The sequence below is a fragment of the Coregonus clupeaformis genome, chromosome 15 (genome assembly GCF_020615455.1).
Source record: "Coregonus clupeaformis isolate EN_2021a chromosome 15, ASM2061545v1, whole genome shotgun sequence".
In the NCBI taxonomy this organism is placed as follows: Eukaryota; Metazoa; Chordata; class Actinopteri; order Salmoniformes; family Salmonidae; genus Coregonus; species Coregonus clupeaformis.
The window spans coordinates 32,331,027-32,349,987 of NC_059206.1; the positions used below are offsets into that span (position 1 = coordinate 32,331,027).

Here is an 18,961-nt window from a genome sequence, read left to right on the forward strand (position 1 = left end):
GAGAATCCTGAATTCAAGGGCTGCTGTGGTGCACTGGCACTGTACCAGGTTCTCATGAGCTACAACCTCCAGGAGACGTTCTCTGAGACTGTGACTCTGTTGAACATCCTCATAACTACTCCCATGACAACAGCTGAAGCTGAGAGATGTTTCTCAACTTTGACACGAGTTAAGACATTCCTGCGAAATTCAATGGGCCAGGAACGTCTGAATGCACTGGGCCATGCTTTCCATGGAGAGGGAACTAGTCCTCAGCATGCCTGATTTCAATGAGAAAGTCATTGAACGCTTTGCTGTATTGAAACAGAGATGAGAACAGTTTCAGTACAAGTAATGTAGCCTCTCTCTCTCTTTGTCCCTCCCTGTCTGTCTCTTTAACACACACACGCCCAAATCAGTTCACAGTTGATGTTGTTTAAAATAGTTATTTTTCATTTTAAAAAAAAGTAAAAAAAAAAAAATCTGTTCATGTTAATTTTACAAATCTATACAATTGGCCAGAATATGGTTGTTCATATTTACAAATCTATACAATTGGCCAGAATATGGTTGTTCATTTTACAAAGCCATACAGATAGCTGTGTTTACCTTTTCTAGAAATTACTTTCAAATTCTGTTTTCAGGCAAAATGTCTATCACTGTTCATTTTCACAAATCTATACAAGAGGGCAGAATATGGAAGTCTATAAAAATGTCTTATTACCAATAACTTGCATCAATGTTTTCAGTAGCCTCTATCAAAAGCTCCTGCTTGCTTGTTGTGAATTATGCTCAGGTGCACATATTTCCAATTCAACCATGAGGCAAAAAATGTGGTAAAATCTCTTGTTGATCCTGCAATCTGAACAAATACCAAGATGCTGTATTTTCAGCTGATATTTCATTTGTTTATGGAAATGCATATTGTTTATGCAGTGTTGAGGAATGTGAAAGAACACCCTTGATTATTTTTACTGTGATAACTTATTTTGATTTTGTAGCCAACACTTTTGAGATCAGTCAATAAATGCTTCTGGTATTGACTTATATGCTGCCCTGTCTTCATGTTGTTGCTGGACATATCTTTTAAAAATGTGTGTAGGTCACCTAAATCATCAGAAAAATTGCCCCCCTGAGAATTTTTTTCAGGAGCCGCCACTGGTGGTGGCGCTTGGCTTCCACGTGCAAATTCAGCACACACAACATTCTATACGTGACAAATTAAAAGCTTATTTAACGCGTCAAATAGTGTTATTTGACGTGTATCTTTCTGATACGCAAAGACCCAAACGTTGTTCAATGTGCCTCAATTTGGTCTATTTGCACATGTAGTCTATAACCTCTTTAGAGAAATGTCATCATTGAATATTGTAAGAGCTTTCATTGTCTGCTTATATGCCCCCTTGATTTATCCTACGGTTCTGACTTGGTGTACAGGGAGTACACTGTAAGAACGGCCCATGTTCTGATTTCTGTCTCTGTACATTTCAAAAGTGCTGAACAAATAGTTATATTGACTACGTCCGTTGTCGCTCGCTCATTAGTGTCTTAATCGAAATTACGGATTTACTCTTATCCGCTTGTCGTCCCCTTATGCCATAGTTTGTACATCTCAATTGTCAGTAGAAACCACATTTGTTTAAGCAAGTCAGCCATATCAGCTATGTTTTTTTAAAGGGCAGTAAATGAGGCTGAATGAACTGTTTCGCTGCCAGACAAGGCTCCACTGATAGCCAGGTGTAGCAGTGGTAAGGTGTTTGGACTACAGTTGGGACTCTGCTGTTGGGACAGCTTTATGTAGGCCCTAACAGTTTGTGGGCACCGTTTGTCACCGTTATAGTACAATGAATGTATTGTTTAGTGTTGTGTTGTGTAGTGGCTTTGCTGGCATGCATCCCACCGTTTTTTTTTTTTTGCCCACCAAGATTTACATGCTAAAATCGCCACAGCGAGGGACCATTGCTAAAAAAGTATGAAAATGAATGCACTCACTACTGTAAGTCGCTCTGGATAAGAGCGTCTGCTAAAATGTAAAAATGGGCAGGGTTTGTGACTTTGCTAACTAGTGACTACCATTACAGGGTTTATGCTATCATACAGCATGGTGCCTTCTTCTATGATCATATTTTAGTTAATCATCTCTAAGTTCTAAAACTATTTCAATTCAAATCAGAAGACAGATCCAGCCAGCAGATGGTAGTGATGTTCTTTAATTATAGTCATATTATCCTGAGCTGTAAAAGATTTAACAGTGCGTATCAATATTAGCTTCTCTTATCTCTTTGGACGCATTCAAATTAGTAAATGAGTGAAATTGCTTCGATGTCAAATAGTCTCAATGCTTTTCCAAAGGCTGGGTGTAGTCTGACTGGGGGGGTAGAGGTTAGGGGCTGGGAGTAAAGGCTGAGTTTGGGTTAGTGTGTACAAAGGACAGGGCTGGGAGTAAAGGCTGAGTTTGGGTTAGGGTGTGCAGGGGACAGGGCTGGGAGTAAGGCTGAGTTTGGGTTAGGGTGTACAAAGGACAGGGCTGGGAGTAAAGGCTGAGTTTGGGTTAGGGTGTGCAGGGGACAGGGCTGGGAGTATGGGAGGCTGGGGGGCGAGTTAGGGGGGCTGGGAGTAAAGGCTGAGTTTGGGTTAGGGTGTGCAGGGGACAGGGCTGGGGGTATGGGAGGCTGGGGGGCAGAGTTAGGGGGCTGGGGGTAAAGGCTGAGTTTGGGTTAGGGTGTACAGGGGACAGGGCTGGGGGTATGGGAGGCTGGGGGGCAGAGTTAAGGCGTCTGCATGCTTCCCAGCCGAAACAATTCGGGATGAGTTCTTGCATATATTACAACAACATTTTGTGACTTTCTTTTAAAAATACAATACAAAAAATGGGGCCAGAAACCATGTGGAGTCTGGTCTGTAGACCTCTCAATCTCCCTCAACATTAAACAGCTTTTATGGACAGATTGGGTTTGAACCAGGGTCTCCTGTGGACCACAATACTGTGTTAGCTTACACAAGTCTTCAGGTCTCCAGACAAGGTGACTTATTACACGAGCTTGGTTCAGCGAACCACAAGGAGCCATCTAAAGCTTTTAGGGAACTAGTACTAGGACTTGAGAAGACTCATTAGACCATAGGCCTACTAGTCAAATGCACATGAGCAGAGCAAAATGGGGCAGAGCGAAATTCAGTTGGTGGAACAGTAACTGAAAGAGGTTGGGAACCACTGGTATAGGAAATATAACGCAAAATGAACGAAACTTTTAAGAGATCACATTTTTTATTTATAAATACTTTGTTACATTGACACACTTAGCTAGCTACCCACCTCGTTCCTTTCTGTTAGCATGCGCACCTAGTACACCATCATGCTTTCGGGATACGTGTCTTTTCAGATTCCACTATGATTCTTTAGTTGAGGACACTACATCACAGCACTCCCTCTCTTGCTCCTCCTCATAAGTAAGTCACCTTGATTTTCTTCATGAAAATATTTAGCAAACTCCAGGACAGTAGCTAAAGTAAAGGGCTATAGCAGCACACAAGTAGCCTACAATCGCATGCTGGGCCGGGCATGCCCTGAGCTGGTGAAGTGAAGTGAGCGCTACTGGAGCAGTACTGGAGAGAAATTGGAGCAGGCGAGAAGGCGAAACTCAGCGCTCCAGTCAAATTGGGCACGCTCAGCTCCACTCACATACTCTGATTCACTTTGGACGGTAAGATGAAATGACTCAATATCTCTATCTGCCGGCCTTTGGGCTAGGATAAAATGCAGCAGGGAAGGAAATAGGAGGAGGAGGGGAATTCACAAACCACTAGGTTAGGTTTCCCAAATTCAGTCCTGGGGACCCCCAAGGGGTGCACTTTTTGGGTTTTGTCCCTAGCACTACACAGCTGATTCAAATAATCAACTAATCATCAAGCTTTGATCATTTGAATCAGCTGTGTAGTGTTTGGGCAAAAATGCCCCCCTTGGGGTCCCGAGGACCGAGTTTGGGAAACTATGCACTAAGTCAAGCATGCCGCCACAGCTTGTGCAATAATGGATTTTAGCTTGAAATCTTTGCTCAGATAAGTTCTTATGTGTGAAAAGTGAATCCAATGTGTGTAGCTTAGGCTATATTCCATAGCTACATTTCTCACATTACATTTACATAGATAGACCACAGCTCTGCTTTCTGTGGAATTTCAAGAACTCAATAACCACCCGAATACGTTTTAGCTCGTTCCATCACACTTTTAGAAAACATCAACAGAAACGGGACGTGCAACCTCGCAGCAGCTGTCCCCTAAAGCCAAGGAAGAAGGATACAATGCTACACCTGAAATAGCCCTCTATTCTCACAAGAGACGCTTGTTTGACCAGCAGCTGTAAGAAGAAATAAACTTTGAGAGAGTTTTTCCACTGTGTCCATTATTACTGTGCCAGTGACGTGGTTCCACCCAGCTCGCGCCAAGTTTCAAGTTCCGCTCATTTGCAACAGGTCGCTGTCAAACTCACCTCGTCTCACCGCTGGTCCCATTAGGTAACAACTCTGTCTAAATACATGTATCTGTCTTTACTGTTTTGAAATGTTACATTTAAGGCAAAAACATATTATTATGGATTATTTAGTAGCCGTTTAGTGCTGGTAGCTTGTACAGATTTCAATGGAACAACAGTAATAAATCCAGTTCAGATAAATTGATAACTGCGCTCATTTGATATGTGTTTTAATTCCAAACCATACAGACTAATACCTAAAAATACCTATTCTAACTTTCTAACAATTTGAGGTTGTTGGAAATGACACAAAAAAGGATGTTATATCTAGATATTGTCATTACATTGATCATTCAGCGGTGGCAGTACATGTCAAGTTAATTCCTACATAAGTGTGGTGTATAGTGTTGACATCTCTCTTTGTCTTTGTTGTCTCTGTCTCTGAGTGCTGTTCTTTCCCCATGTCTCTCTGAGGCTGAGAGGAATGGGACTGTTCTTTCCCCATGTCTCTCTGATGCTGAGAGGAATGGGACTGTTCTTTCCCCATGTCTCTCTCTGATGCTGAGAGGAATGGGACTGTTCTTTCCCCATGTCTCTCTAAAGCTGAGAGGGAATGGGAGATGATGGTTGATGAACCAATTATACTGAACAAAAATATGAACGCAACATGCAACTATTTTAAAGATTTTAATGAATTACAGTTCATAGAAGGAAATCAGTCAGTTCAAATACATTCATTAGGCCCTAATCTATGGATTTCACATGACTGTGAATAAAGATATGCATATGTTGGTCACAGATACCTTTAAAAAGGTAGGGGCGTTATCAGAAAACCAGTCAGTATCTGGAGTGACCACCATTTGCTTCATGCAGCGTGACACATCTCCTTCACATAGGCTGTTGATTGTGGCCTGTGGAATGTTGTCCCACTCCTGTTCAATGCTGTAGCGAAGTTGCTGGATATTGGTAAGAACTGGAACATGCTGTCGTGCACGTCGATCCAGAGCATCCAAAACATGCTCATTGGGTGACATGTCTGGTGAGTATGCAGGCCATGGAAGAACTGGGATATTTTCAGCTTCCAGGAATTATGTACAGATCCTTGCGACATGGGGCCGTGCGTTATCATGCTGAAACATGAGGTGATGGCGGCGGATGAATGGCACAACAATGGGCCTCAGGATCTCGCCACGGTATCTCAGTGCATTCAAATTCCCATCAATAAATAGCAATTGAGTTCGTTGTCCGTAGCTTATGCCTGCCCATACCATAACCCCACCGTCACCTTGGGGCACTCTGTTCACAAAGTTGACATCAGCAAACCGCTCGCAAACACAACGCCATAAATGTGGTATGCGGATGTGAGGCCGGTTGGACGTACTGCCAAATGTTCTAAAACCACTCTCACCTCGGGGTGAAATATATCCGTTGTGCAACGAGCTTCTGACTGCTCTGCTTGTGATGCTGCACATTTAAGGAACCAACCCTGCATTCAAACAGATACCCCACCCAGAAATAAATACAGAAATACCTCACCCAGAAATAAATACAATAATACCCCACCCAAGCCTAAATATACCACCCAGCCCAGCCTTAGCCCACCAGTAACGGAGTATGTGTTCCGTTTGAGCCACGTACTGTACTGTACATTTTTCAATTGTTTTCTTTATTGATCTATTAACCACAGAAGCAGGTGAGATGACTGGTGAAACATCTGCAGACTTTAACATCATAACGTTCCTGTCTGTTAACATATCTGGACACACATGAACCTGACATACTGTATGTTCATTTTCCTACAGACATGAACTTAACCTCAAACTTAATCTTGTCCCTGGACTAATTGCTACCGCATGTACCCTGTAGGTCTGGCAGAGATGATTATTCTCAACCACACATAAACCTGACTATGTTCATTCTGTAACATAAACCTGACTAGATAACACCTGGGCTGTTATATAGGGTCAGATAGACAGAGTTTCCCAGCTTCATGGTTATTGTGAATTCAAATAGAGGACCCCTTGGACAGACACTACGTACACTCTCCCGGGGGACAACATTTCCATTTTAGTCATTTAGCAGACACTTTTATACAGAGCGCCTTACAGTAGTGAGTGCACACATTATAATACTTTTTTTGTACTGCTCCAACTCTACTCACACGCCTGAAGCGAATAAAGGTCCTCATAAGCAGCTGATTATTATGTTAGAGCAGGGTTGGAACGAAGCCTGCAGTGCACACCAGTAGCAGTTGATGAGGAGGGTTAGCCATACACTGCTGAAGTCCATAGCCTTCATCCTCTCTCTCATTTTCTCTCTCGCTAACTCTTACTTAGTGGTAGATTAAATCACATTGACATCCGCGTAGCGTTGTTTTGGCGGTGTCTGAGGTGGAACTGTGTTAGAGCTGTCAAATCCACAAGTGGCTCGTTACATTATCTTATTGTGGACACTGCCACTGCCACAGCGACTATACCATCAAACAGGCAAAGAGTCAGTACAGAACTAAGATTGAATCGTACTACACCGGCTCTGACTGCTCGTCGGATGTAGCAGGGCTTGAAAACTATTACAGACTACAAAGGGAAGCACAGCCGCGAGCTGCCCAGTGACACAAGACTTCCAGACGAGCTAAACCACTTCTATGCTCGCCGAGGCAAGCAACACTGAAGCATGCATGAGAGCACCAGCTGTTCCGGATGACTATATGATCAAGCTCTCCGTAGCCAACGTGAGTAAGACTTTTAAGCAGGTCAACATTTACAAGGCCGCAGGGCCAGACGGATTAAGAGGACTGAGCACGCCCCCATTCTCATTTGGCTGTAGTGGAACAGGTTGAGAGCTTGAAGTTCCTTGGTGTCACATCACCAACAAACTATCATGGTCCAAACACACCAAGGCAGTCGTGAAGAGGGCACGACAAAGCCTATTCCCCTCAGGAGACTGAAAGGATTTGGCATGGGTCCTCCGATCCTCCAAAAATTATACAGCTGCACCATCGAGAGCATCCTGACTGGTTGCATCACCGCCTGGTATGGCAACTGCTCGGCCTCCTACCGCAAGGCGCTACAGAGGGTAGTGCGTATGGCCCAGTACATCACTGGGGCCAAGCTTCCTGCCATCCAGGACCTCTATACCAGGCGGTGTCAGAGGAAGGCCCTCAAAATTGTCAGACTCCAGCCACCCTAGTCATAGTCTGTTCTCTCTGCTACCGCACGGCAAGCAGTACCGGAGTGCCACGTCTAGGTCCAAAATACTTCTCAACAGCTTCTACCCCCAAGCCATAAGGTTCCTGAACAGCTAATCATGGCTACCCGAACTAGTTGCACTGCCCCCCCACCCCCACCCCATTATTTTACGCTGCTGCTACTCTGTTAATTATTTATGCATAGTCACTTTAACTCTACCCACATGTACATATTACCTCAACTAGCCGGTGCCCCCGCACATTGACTCTGCACCGGTACCCCCCTGTATATAAAGCCTCCCTACTGTTATTTTATTTTACTTCTGCTCTTTTTTTCTCAACACTTTTTTGTTGTAGTTTTATTTTAGAGATATTTTAGATTATTAAAAGATAAATGCATTGTTGGTTAAGGGCTGTAAGTAAGCATTTCACTGTAATGTCTACACCTGTTGTATTCGGCGCATGTGGCCAATAAAATTTGATTTGATTTAATTTGGAATCCGACAAATCCCATGCAGCCGTGTTAGAAGTTCAAACACTCGAATTACACTGATACTCTGTCTTCCTTCCTTCCTTCCTTCCTTCCTTCCTTCCTTCCTTCCTTCCTTCCTTCCTTCCTTCCTTCCTTCCTTCCTTCCTTCCTTCCTTCCTTCCTTCCTTCCTTCTCTCTCTCTCTCTCTCTCGTCTGTCTTCGTTCTCTGGCGTCTCGCTCTTGATCTACAGTATGGCTCTGCCCCTTATCAGTTGATGATGTCATGAGACAAGAAATAGCCTGTGTGTGTGTGTCCGTCACTCCTCTCAGAGGAGTCATCAGAAAATCTATCAGCTCAGTGATGAACCGCAGGATCCCACTCTCACAGTCACAGTCTATCAGGATGTCCTTATAGCTGGTTACTGTTGGGGCGTGCATGTCATTCTGCTGCACTGGTCTTGATGCCGTCTGGACAGACTCCCAAGGGGTGTGTGTGTTGAGAAAGACTCCACAGTGTATAACTGCAGCCAGAGTCTGTTTTATGACTAGCCTGTATGTCCCCCTGAGAGAGGATCAGTGAGGGTCAATAGTCCTATCTGCCATATGTGTGTTTGGTCAGAAATAAGGTCTGCTCTAGTCATTGGTCACTGGATGTGTCATGGTCACCCTCCTCTCTCCGCCAACCTCTGGAATGTAGCCAACGTGTTAAGGAGCTCTGAAGGTGGACTCTCAGAGTGACATATTGATGACAGTCATAAAGGACCAGTAATGGAGGACACTCAGTCAGTGCCCAGTCAGAATGTTATGTCACCGACCCGCTATCTGGTTACCCACCGTCAATCAGAGTCTAGGGCATTTAATGTCTGTTTTAGTGGCTGAGGCCACACTCAGATGCACGCACGTTTGTGCACACATACACAAACACTCTGAGTGACTATGGTGTTCTATAGAAAGCCTGATATGCGTTAGCTACTGTGGGACACGGGGACGGCACTCTCAGACACAAGGTTATGTGAAAATAAAGACATCAGACATCACTCCAGATGGGACATTCCTCAAGACCCCCACACCAAGGAGCTTTCTACTTCATAGAAATACATTGTCCCTTCACACAGCCAAGGTGTCTTCTTCGTTAGCATAAACCCCTGTCTTTTAAGTCTGTGAAGTGCATTGTGACACTCCTCAAGTTTTATTTAATTTGATTCAGAGTTGATAGCTAATGGATTGAATGTATGTAGTGCGTCTCAAAGTGCTCAAAGCCCTGACTGTACAGTTGTCTCAGAGCTGCTCAGATCAGCTGTTAATTATATTGTTGTTTCATTATAATGCACTCAGTAGAAAACAGGAAGGACAGAAACAATGTCTCTCCAAATCATATTATTGCTGGTGCTGTGGGTTGCCAGATGCAGAGCTAGATAGCATGGACCCAAGGGCCAAAGGGGAGATGGAGGGAGGAGAGGGCCAAAACCAGGGGCCCAGAGGTGGGGGTCAGAGCGATTGGGGGTGACCTCAACAGTGAGAGATTTGTCTTGGAGCCCCAATGCAGTCTGCTTTGAGTTTGTGCTAGGACGTGTTTGTGCAATCCACCTAAGTGTGTGTCTGTATGTATGTGTGTGTGTGTGTGTGGTGTCCTAAAGTTAATCCAACATAGGGCTTTAGTCATCCCGTGTTTGTGTGTGTGTTGTGAAAGGGTCAAAGCTTTAAAGGGATAGTTACTTTGAGGCGATCTGTGCCCAGTGTGGATTGTTGTCTTCGTTGGCCCATCTACTTTTAGGAAAGGGAAGACATCAGTAAGTTGGTCATTGGGTGAACTATCCCTTTAAATGCTAAAGGGTGCTTTAGTTCTTGTAAAGAGGACATTGTAAACACCAGTCTCTAATGAATTAACCATTACTCTGTGTGTTTGTCATGTGGCAGTTAATAGTGCATGTGTGAGTGTGTGTGTGACAGCCTGAGTTGAGTGTTTAAATAGGAACCCACCCAGCACTTAGATTACTGTGACATCATCTGTATACTTTAGATTTGATCCTTGCAATGAGCACCTTACTGTGTGTCTTTGTCCTTCTCCTCTCTCTCTCTCTCTCTCTCTCTCTCTCTCTCTCTCTCTCTCTCTCTCTCTCTCTCTCTCTCTCTCTCTCTCTCTCTCTCTCTCTCTCTCTCTCTCTCTCTCTCTCTCTCTCTCTCTCTCTCTCTCTCTCACACACACACAGTCTCTCTCTCACACAGTCTCTCCCTCTCTCTCAATTCAATTCAATTTCAATTTCAATTTAAGGGCTTTATTGGCATGGGAAACATATATTAAAATTGCCAAAGCAAGTGAAGTAGATAGTAAACAAAAGTGAAATAAACAATAAATATTAACAGTAAACATTACACTCAGAAGTTCCAAAAGAATAAAGACATTTCAAATGTCATATTATGTCTATATACAGTGTTCTAACGATGTGCACATAGCCTGTCTTCTCTTGAGAGCCAGGTCTGCCTTCGGCGGCCTTTCTCAATAGCAAGGCTATGCTCACTGAGTCTGTACATAGTCAAAGATGTCCTTAATTTTGGGTCAGTCACAGTGGTCAGGTATTCTGCCACTGTGTACTCTCTGTTTAGGGCCAAATAGCATTCTAGTTTGCTCTGTTTTTTTGTAAATTCCTTCCAATATGTCAAGTAATTATCTTTTTGTTTTCTCATGATTTGGTTGGGTCTAATCGTGTTGCTCTCTCTCTCTCTCTCTCTCTCTCTCTCTCTCTCTCTCTCTCTCTCTCTCTCTCTCTCTCTCTCTCTCTCTCTCTCTCTCTCTCTCTCTCTCTCTCTCTCTCTCTCTCTCTCTCTCTCTCTCAATTCAATTTAAGGGGCTTTATTGGCTTGGGAAACATATGTTTACATTGCCAAAGCAAGTTTGTGTTTGTGAACAGAGCCCCAGGACCAGCTTGCTTAGGGGACTCTTCTCCAGGTTCATCTCTCTGTAGGGGATGGCTTTCTCTCTCTGTGCTTACTCTGGACTGATCATTGTGGTGCCCGTACCTCTAATCGCTTGCTTGGTGTCGTAACTGAACATGATCAGCAACTGAGAGTTGCCCTGTGTTATTGAATCAATGCCAGGAATAGACTGACAGACAGCCTTCCAACTGTTCCCCCACACAGCAAGCTCTCACAGTCTCACTGCAGAATCCATCCAACGTTTGTCCAAAAATTTCTAAGGTAATCTTTAGGCATTAATTCTGAATGGTTAAGTTCAGGGTTAAGGTTTGGGATAGGGTTAAAATAAAAAGTGCACCGTTAAGTTTAGGAATTAATTCTGAATGGTTAAGGTAAGGGTTAAAGGGTCAATCAGCAATTGCTTCATCCATTTTTTTACTTAGAAATTCATTAAATGTACCCACTGACTCTTGAAGAATATAACTTAAAAATGCCTCATGCGCTTAGATCAACTGTCATACCCCATCAGAACCAGAAATATATGCTTGTTTCACTACAATGTTTGTAAACAAATTAAATGTAAACAAACACTATTTAGCCTCAAAAGATGGTTAAAACAGTAATTTTGATATCATGAAGGGTACGTCCTTGCATCCATAGCTCTGTCATTGAATTTGAGAGTGGTTACATTTCTTCAGCCCTATTCCTCAGCTTTTTACCGAAACGGGTGTGGAGTAGCTTTGTTATTGTTTCAACTGCTGAATGCCTCTTTAAGGTTTGGGATAGGGTAAAAAAAAAGAATTAAATAAAAATAATGAGTCCTAGCACTGGGATTGATCACGTGATCCTCGGAGCTCACGGCTTACACCCATCCGTCATGCCCATCCACAGCGCTCACCGGTGCCGCTACTGGCCAGTTTGGAAGTCATCTCCCGACATCCTGCTTATATGGATGGACGTTGAATTTGCAGTGAATCTTAAGCGACCTGGCTGCCACCACATCCCACTAATATTCCCCTACAGCTGTACCTGTACCATGTCAGTGCATTCTTCAATGTAGACATCACATCCTGGTCATTGTTGTCAGTCATTGTAAACTCTTCAGGAGAACACTCACAACAATACTCCATCATTAGAGCATCACAGCAGAGGGACACACACACACACACACACACACACACACACGGCCCGTAAAACACTCCTGCCTATTTACTCTCCACACAGATGGGCCATTGGAATGTCTGCACCAGTGACATCAGCTATAGTCAGAAATACACATGCCGTGTGTGTGTGTGTGTGTTTGAGCTCTCAGGGTTATCGGTTGTGATTGGGAACACAGGCGAATGCACGCACATACACACTTGTGTGTTTGTTTGAGGACTATGTGTGTTTAATGTAGCTGTATTAGGGCTAACAGGCTGGCTAATGTAGTGTGTGTAATTGGTACTAAGTCCTCTGCATCACTTATACTGTTGCAGAGCTGTTCTTTATCTTGCTTTCTCTCCGCCCCTCTACCTCTCTCTTTCTCCCCTTCTCTCTTGCTCTGCCCCTCTCTCTCCTTTCCCTCTCTGCCCCTCTATCTCCCATCACTCTCTCTCCTCTCTATCTCTCTCAGTTATTTTACACTTAATTTCTCTCTCCTGCAGAGGGGAACTCAGTTGAGGAGACTCTCCTGCTGTAAGTTTCTCTCTCCTTCCCTGAGGAAAGGGCATATCATAACCCCCCCCTCTCTCTCTCTCTCTCTCTCTCTCTCTCTCTCTTTTCACTTCCCCCATCCCGCTGACCTGCTTAATTACTTTTTTCAGGCTGGGAGGGGGAAAAGAAGGGGTGTGTGTCTGTGCGTAAGTGCATACAGTATCGTGTGTCTGTGTGTGCTCTGTAGGGCAGTGTTCAGCTGACTGCAAAAGCTCTACATGGCAGTGTCAGCCAGTACGTCAGCACCAGGGGATGGAGGGAGTGAATGAAGGAAGAGAAAGGAAATAGAGGATCAGAGTGACTGCAGACAGGAGAGGAGCACACACACTGCTCACAAACACACACACTGAGCACACACACTGCTCACGCTGGATTAGAAGAAAACCCTGGAACCAGAGTCTGTTTTAAAGTCGGAAAGGGGTGGGTGTTCATAAACTTTCTGAATATTAATGGCTCTATTCAATCCGTATCGCGGAAGGTTAGTGTTACAGCGTGATTGACATTTAAAGGCAATGTTCCCACGTTTGCAGACTGCATTCACGGTAAACACTGATCAATCGGAAATGACCTTTACATTTCTATCGCGTAATCTGTAACGCTTCAGCGATACAGGTTGAATAGAGCCCTAAAAGTGACTTTGATACCTGGTAGCAATTTAGTTGAAAACAAATTAGTGTGTGGTTGGGTGTGAATGTGTTTGAAGTATACTTTAAATAGATGTTAATGATACCTGGAATAATTGTATTATGCGTGACTGGCAGTAGTTCATATTATTACTATATCTATAGACATCATAATAAACCAATCATTCTCTCATAGACAGGCCAGATGTTTGGAACCTGATATTGACTACAGATTTTCCTAATACACCGTCACTGTCAATACATCAACATTTAACAACAAGCTACATTACAAATGTTTAAACAATTACAATGCAGAACTGTTTGTAAAAACAAGCTGCACAATAACACAATGTTAAAAAAGTTACATCATCACCGTGTTTGTGACGAGGTTGCACAACTGAGCTCATGTGCTTCGGGAAAAACAGGGATGGGAACTATTTAGCTATTGAGCAAGCATCTGCTTCCATGCCCAGTTCTTGCTAATCAGTTTCAAATGGGATAATGTGATAACAGGTTAAATACCATTCAGATAAAATAAACCAGCCAATTTGTTGATTAGATACAAAGAACAAAACAATGGGTTAGTGTTGTTGTTGCTGAGCTAGTGAGAGAGGGAGACATACTGTAGAGCAAGGGAAATAGGTAGAGAGAACCACCCCTCGATTACTAATTGTATAACCCACCCCTCTATTTCAGAGAATGGCTCTCGGCTCTCTGTGGTGACGGAGCAGTCCAAGGTGGTGTCGAGGCGGGGGGGAAACACCACCCTGCCCTGTAAGTTCCACAGAGATGCGTCACTGCCCACCAACCCCAAACTGAGGATCAAATGGACCAAGCTGACCTCAGACTACCTCAAAGAGGTGGGTTTCTACTAGAACCAATGTCATAAAATAGACCAGGGTACTACTCGAATCAAACCTCGTTTTCCATCCACATAATGCAGGACTTTTGGTCAGAGTCAGATAATGTACAGGTCTGGTCAAAAGTATTGCACTATGGGGGATAGTCCATGTCATAAAAGAGTCCAGGAAGTATCCATTGGAGCCAACTGATGACATCAATTACAAATCCTTCTTCGTGTTGTTCTAGGTGGATGTGTTCGTTGCCATGGGTTTCCACAAGCGGAGTTACGGACGTTTCCATGGACGCGTCTACCTACAGGACTCGGCTCCTACCGATGCGTCGCTGGTCATCACAGAGCTCACACTGGAGGATTATGGGAGATACAGTGGGGAAAAAAAAGTATTTAGTCAGCCACCAATTGTGCAAGTTCTCCCACTTAAAAAGATGAGAGAGGCCTGTAATTTTCATCATAGGTACACGTCAACTATGACAGACAAAATGAGAAAAAATATCCAGAAAATCACTTTGTAGGATTTTTTATGAATTTATTTGCAAATTATGGTGGAAAATAAGTATTTGGTCAATAACAAAAGTTTCTCAATACTTTGTTATATACCCTTTGTTGGCAATCGACACAGGTCAAATGTTTTCTGTAAGTCTTCACAAGGTTTTCCACACTGTTGCTGGTATTTTGGCCCATTCCTCCATGCAGATCTCCACTAGAGCAGTGATGTTTTGGGGCTGTCGCTGGGCAACACGGACTTTCAACTCCCTCCAAAGATTTTCTATGGGGGTTGAGATCTGGAGACTGGCTAGGCCACTCCAGGACCTTGAAATGCTTCTTACGAAGCCACTCCTTCGTTGCCCGGGCGGTGTGTTTGGGATCATTGCCATGCTGAAAGACCCAGCCACGTTTCATCTTCAATGCCCTTGCTGATGGAAGGAGGTTTTCACTCAAAATCTCACGATGCATGGCCCCATTCATTCTTTCCTTTACACGGATCAGTCGTCCCTGGTCCCTTTGCAGAAAAACAGCCCCAAAGCATGATGTTTCCACCCCCATGCTTCACAGTAGGTATGGTGTTCTTTGGATGCAACTCAGCATTCTTTTGTCCTCCAAACACGACGAGTTGAGTTTTTACCAAAAAGTTATATTTTGGTTTCATCTGACCATATGACATTCTCCCAATCCTCTTCTGGATCATCCAAATGCACTCTAGCAAACTTCAGACGGGCCTGGACATGTACTGGCTTAAGCAGGGGGACACGTCTGCACTGCAGGATTTGAGTCCCTGGCGGCGTAGTGTGTTACTGATGGTAGGCTTTGTTACTTTGGTCCCAGCTCTCTGCAGGTCATTCACTAGGTCCCCCCGTGTGGTTCTGGGATTTTGCTCACCGTCCTTGTGATCATTTTGACCCCACGGGGTGAGATCTTGCGTGGAGCCCCAGATCGAGGGAGAGATTATCAGTGGTCTTGTATGTCTTCCATTTCCTAATAATTGCTCCCACAGTTGATTTCTTCAAACCAAGCTGCTTACCTATTGCAGATTCAGTCTTCCCAGCCTGGTGCAGGTCTACAATTTTGTTTCTGGTGTCCTTTGACAGCTCTTTGGTCTTGGCCATAGTGGAGTTTGGAGTGTGACTGTTTGAGGTTGTGGACAGGTGTATTTTATACTGATAACAAGTTCAAAAAGGTGCCATTAATACAGGTAACGAGTGGAGGACAGAGGAGCCTCTTAAAGAAGAAGTTACAGGTCTGTGAGAGCCAGAAATCTTGCTTGTTTGTAGGTGACCAAATACTTATTTTCCACCATAATTTGCAAATAAATTCATAAAAAATCCTACAATGTGATTTTCTGGAGAAAAAAAATCTCAATTTATCTGTCATAGTTGACGTGTACCTATGATGAAAATTACAGGCCTCTCTCATCTTTTTAAGTGGGAGAACTTGCACAATTGGTGGTTGACTAAATACTATTTTTCCCCACTGTATAAGTGTGAGGTCATCGACGGGCTGGAAGACGGAACGGGCGTGGTGTCTCTGGACCTGCAAGGTAACACACACATGCATGCATGCTTGTAGACACACATACACACACACACACTGAAAGTATGTCCTCACACAGTTAGCATTTAATATGCACTCAGTGTGCCTTCCGATCACTTTTGAGATCTCCCGAGTGGCGCAGTGGTCTAAGGCACTGCATTGCAGTGCTAGCTGTGTCACTAGAGATCCTGGTTCGAATCCAGGCTCTGTCGTAGCTGGCCGTGACCGGGAGACCCATGGGGCGGCGCACAATTGGCCCAGCGTCGTCCAGGGTAGGGGAGGGAATGGCCAGCAGGGATGTAGCTCAGTTGGTGGAGCATGGCGTTTGCAACGCCAGGGTTGTAGGTTCGATTCCCACGGGGGGCCAGTATGAAAAAAAAAAAAAAAAAAAATGTATGCACTAACTGTAAGTCGCTCTGGATAAGAGCGTCTGCTAAATGACTAAAATGTAAATGTAAATGTGAGATATGGAAATGTCTGACTAACTTTTTTGGGAGAACCATTATTTGAAGTGACTGGGCTGTGGTAAAGTGACTGTGTCCTGTTGATAAAGTCTATTTACTGTGGAAACTCTGTAGCAGCCTGTCCTTGTCTAGCTGTCCCAGGGTTCTGGCTATATATTACCACGAGCTGAGACTACCCAGGAGGACTGTCAGGGGACACATACGCACGTGCACAAACACACACAGGCATGCGCATGCACGTGCACACACAAGCACGCTCATGCACAAGCATGTATGCACACGCACACACACACACACACAGTCAGGCCAGAGTAATGGAGTTCATCAATTAGATTTCCATTCCTGGCTTTCCTCCATGGAACAGGGTATAACTCCATACATCACCCAGCCAGACCTGCTCCATTAAATATGAGAATGATCAACCATTGGCAATCTAAAGCCTGGAGCTACAGACCTACAGCCACCACCCACTAACACAACACTGGAACAGAAATAGTAGGATTTTATATAAGGTAATGGGGTTTAGCTATTACAGTTTGTCTTTTTACAACTCATGTTTTGTTTAAAGAGAGATTAAGTGAGGACATAAAATCCAAAGCAAATTGATGTTTTATTTATTGCTGTTGGGATGTTGACTTTCTCCTCTCTCTTCCCTCTCTCTCTCTCCCCTCTCTTCTGCCCTCTCTCTCTTTCCCCTCTCCTCTCTCTTCCCTCTCTCCCCTCTCTTCTGCCCTCTCTCTCTCTTTCCCCTCTCTTCTCTCTTCCCTCTCTCTCTCTCTCCCCTCTCTTCTGCCCTCTCTCTCTTTCCCCTCTCCTCTCTCTTCCCCATCTCCCGCCTTCTCCCTCTCTACTCCTCTCTCCCCTCCCAGGTATTGTCTACCCCTACTTCCCTCGGTTGGGTCGTTACAACCTGAACTTCTTCGACGCTGAGCGAGCGTGTCGCGATCAGGACTCCATCGTGGCGTCGTTTGACCAGCTGTATGAGGCGTGGCGTGGGGGTTTGGACTGGTGCAACGCAGGGTGGCTGAGTGATGGATCCGTCCAGTATCCCATCACCACCCCCAGGGAACCCTGTGGGGGCAAGAACACTGTCCCGGGGATCCGCAACTACGGCTTCGGAGACAAGGAGAAGAACAGATATGACGTGTTCTGTTTTACCTCCAACTACAAAGGTGAGAGGGGGGAGGGGAGTGTGTGTGTGTGTGGTGAGGGGGGTTGAATGTGTGTGTGTGTGTGTGTGTGTGTGTGTATCTAACCCTCTCCCTATCTCAGGGCGGTTGTACTACCTGATCCACCCCTCCAAGCTGACGTATGACGAGGCTGTGCGTGCGTGTCAGAAGGATGGTGCTCAGATTGCCAAGGTGGGCCAGATGTACGCCGCCTGGAAGCTATTGGGCTACGACCGCTGTGACGCCCGGCTGGTTGGCTGATGGGAGCGTGCGTTACCCTATCACCCACCCCCGCAGGCGCTGCAGCCCAACGGAAGCTGCTGTGAGGTTCAACGGTTACCCCGACAAGAAACAGAAGCTGTATGGAGTCTACTGCCTCAAAGGCCACAACTGAGAACCCAATACACTCACACACACACTAGAGAACCTATTACATTTACATAGAGAAGGAGGGAGAGGGGGAGGGGGATGGGGGGAGGAGATATGAGAGAGGGAGGTCATGTGGAGGAAGTAAGTGGTATGAAAAAAACATTACAACTGTGATGTTTTCTTTTTAGATACTGTAAAACACGAGGTGTGAGACAAAATCCATGTTTTTATGTAATCTGGGACCTGTAATTATACGGGGATAGTTTACGCATATTTAAGGTTCATGTAATTTAATCTGTTGTTTCTATGCAGGAACAGAAAGGGAAGATGGATTTGGGGGAGGGAGGAGGGAGGGGAGGGAGGGAGGGGAGGAAGGGGAGGAAGGGGAGGGGGAGAAGGGGAGGGAGGGAGGGGGGAGGAGGGGAGGGGAGGGGGGAGGAGGGGAGGGAGGGGGGAGGGGGGAGGAGGGAGGGAGGGGAGGAAGTGGAGATAATGATGATGGATTAGTCATGCCATAGCCTGAAGGACATGCTTGGACTGAGAACAACCCAGTACAACTTCTGATAATTGGACTGATACCTTTGGGCACTTACCTTTTCTGTTCAATTAAACCTAGGACGACAAAAGAGCAACACTAAACGCAAAGATGGTGTAGATCAAGCAGCACTCCATCACTCACCTTACACAGGCTTGAGGTGTGTTTTGGGTCATTGTCCTGTTCAAAAACAAATG

The 18,961-nt window shown here is 44.7% G+C and overlaps 1 pseudogene; it reads left to right on the forward strand.

The window, feature by feature from the left end:
• The first annotated feature begins 9,526 nt into the window (after positions 1–9,526).
• Positions 9,527–18,294, forward strand: LOC121583514 (annotated as a pseudogene).
• The last annotated feature ends 667 nt before the right edge of the window (positions 18,295–18,961 follow it).